Genomic DNA, 3,088 nt, shown 5'->3' on the forward strand with positions numbered 1-3,088 from the left:
GTTTCTTCCTTAATCCTTTCAATTTTTTTTCATGTAGCTCCCAACACCCCTCGTCTCTGACAACTGTCAGTCTGTTCTCTTATCTATGAGTCTGTTTCTATTTAGTTTGTTAGTTTATTTTGTTCATTAGATTCCACATGAGTGAATTCATATGGTACTTGTCTTTCTCTGACTAGCTTATTTCATTTGGCATAAAGATTTCCAAGTCCATCCATGCTGTCATAAAGGGTAAGATATCCATTTTTATAGTCAAGTAGTATTCCATTGTGGAAATGTACCACACCCTTTTTATCCATTCATCTACTGATGAACATTTGAGCTGTTTATGGATTTGTTATTGTAAATAACTCTGCTGTGAGCATAGGGGTGCATATATTCTTTCTGATTTGTGTATTAGGTTCCTTTGTATATATTTCCAGAAGTGGAATCACTGGGTTATAAAGTTTTTCCATTTTAATTTTTTGAAGTATTCCCTACTGCTTTCCACAGTGGCTGCAGCAATCTACATTCCCACCAACACTACAGCACTCTGTTGTTTGTTGATTTATTGATGAAACCCATTCTGACAGGTGTGAGGTGATATACCATTATGGTTTTATTTTGTATTTCTCTGATGATTAGAGACGGTGAGCATCTTTTCTTATGACTATTGGCAACTGTATGTCCTCTTTGGAGAAGTGTATATTCAGGTGCTTTGCCCATTTCTTTTTGTTTGTTAATCCTCACTTGAGGATATTTTTTCCATTGCTTTTTAGAGAGAGTACAAGGGAGGGAAGAGAGAGAGGGAGGGAGAGAGAGAGAGAACATCAATGCAAAAGAGACACATTGATTAGCTGACTCCTGAAGGTGGCTAATCAGGGCTGGGATTTAACCTGCAACGCAGGTACGTGCCATTGACCGGGAATCAAATCCAAGACCGCTTGGTGCATAGGCCACTATGCTAACCATTGAGAGACACAGGCCAGGGCAGGCTTTGCCCATTTTTTAGTCAGAATTTTTGGGGAGTGTTTAGTTGTATAAGTTTTTTTATGAATTTTGGATATTAACTTCTGATCAGATGTATCACTGGTGAATAAGTTCTCCCATTCAGTAGGTTGTCTTTTCATTTTGTTAATAATTTTCTTTTCTGTGCAAAAACTTTATTTTGATGTAGTCCCATTTGTTTATTTTTTCTTTGGTTTCCCTTGCCCAAGATGACAAATCACAAAAATATTGCAACTGGAAATTTCCGAGATTTTGCTGCCTATGTTTTTTTCTCATATTTTTATGGTTTTGAGTCTAACATTTAAGTCTTTAATCCATTTGGAGTATGTCTTGTATATGGTGTAATAAGGTGGTCTAGTTTCACCTTTTTTAATGTATATGGACAACTTCCCCAACACCATGTATTGAAGAGACTATTTTTAACCCATTGTATGTTTTTGCCTCCTATGTCCAATATTAATTGACCATAAAGGCGTGGGTTCATTTCTGGGCTCTCTATTCTGTTCCATTGATCTATGTCTCTTTTTTATGCCAGTACCATGTTGTTTTGATTACAATGGCTACGTAGGTATCAGGGAGGGTGATTCCTCCATATTTTTTCTTCTTTCTCAAGACTGTTATAGCTATTTGGGGTCTTTTGTTGTTCCACACAAATTTTTGGAACATTTGTTCTACTTCCATAAAATATGCTATTGTTGTCATTGATAGAAGTTGCATTGAATGTTGCTTTGGTTACTATGGATATTTTAACCGTGTACAAATTTTTCCTATCAATGAAAACTATATATGCTTCCACTTGTTGGTAATTTCTTCAATTTCTTTGACATCTTATAAATTTCCAAGTACAGGTCTTGGTGAAATTTATTACTAGGTATTTTTAATGCAATTTTGAGTGGGATTGTTTTCTTAGTTTCCCTTCTGATAGTTCATTATTGGTGTATGAAAAGGAAACTGATTAGTGTATAATTATTTTGTATCCTGCTACTTTAATGAATTCATTTATCAGTTATAGTGGTTTATTGGTGTAATATTTAGGATTCTCTTTATATAGTATCATGTCATCTGCAGATAATGACAGTTTTACTTATTTGTTTCCCATTTAAATATCTTTTATTTTTTCCTCTCGTCTGATTGCTGTGGCTAGGACTTCCAGTATTATTTTGAATAAGAGTGGTGAAAGTGAACAATCCTGTCTTCTTCCAGATCTTAAGGGAAACACTTGTAGTTTTGGCCCATTGAATATAATGTTTGTTGTGGATTTGTCATATATGCCCTTTATTATGTTGAGGTATGTTCCCTCTATTCCCACTTTACTGAGAGTTTTTATCATAAAAGAGTGCTGAATTTTATAAAACGCTTTTACTGCATCTATTGATATGATCATGTGGTTTTTATCCTTCATTTTGTTTATGTGGTGGTTATCACATTTATTGATTTGCATATATTGTACCAACATTGCATCCTCAGAATAAATCTCACTTGATCGTGGTATATGATTTTTAAATGCATTTCTGGATCTGGTTTGCTAATATTTTGTTGAGGATCTTAGCATCTATATTAAAGACAATAGCCTCGAAAAAAACCAAGATGGCAGCATTGGTAAACACCGGAGATTGCTGCTTAGCACAACCACTTCAAGAATACAACTAAAAGACGGAACAGACATCATCCAGAACCACAGGAAGGCTGGTTGAGTGGAAATTCTACAACTAGAAGGAAAGAGAAAAGCATACCGAGACTCAGAGGATGTGCGGTGCGGGAGTATAGAGGTACGGAGGCGCACACGGGGAGGGCTGGCGGCTGAGGACACAGTTGTCTTTTTCAATCGGTAGGGAGTCTCAAGCTCTGAGCTCCCGTTCTGGGCAAGTCTCTGCGGACCCAGACTCAAACAGGAGAAACTGGACTATCTGGCATCGGTCGGAACTTGAGGGCAGCTTTCTCTTGGAGGTGCTTGCAGCGATTGCTGGGACACTGAGAAGCGGGGCCTCTGAGGGCAGCCATAGCTGCTTGCTCCACCCTGTTGATCCCCTGGGACTCCTGCCCCGCCCAAGCTGTGCGCCGGCTTTTGCATATGAAAAAAAGTCTCTTTGCATATGAAAGGCAT

The 3,088-nt window shown here is 37.6% G+C and overlaps 1 protein-coding gene across 3 annotated transcripts in view; it reads right to left on the reverse strand.

Moving 5' to 3' along the window:
• Positions 1 to 3,088, reverse strand: part of APOOL (apolipoprotein O-like) — a 123,967-nt gene that overhangs the window by 61,274 nt on the left and 59,605 nt on the right. The gene's annotated exons all lie outside the window — the stretch shown is intronic.

The sequence above is a fragment of the Myotis davidii genome, unplaced genomic scaffold (assembly GCF_000327345.1).
Source record: "Myotis davidii unplaced genomic scaffold, ASM32734v1 scaffold652, whole genome shotgun sequence".
NCBI classification, from domain to species: Eukaryota; Metazoa; Chordata; class Mammalia; order Chiroptera; family Vespertilionidae; genus Myotis; species Myotis davidii.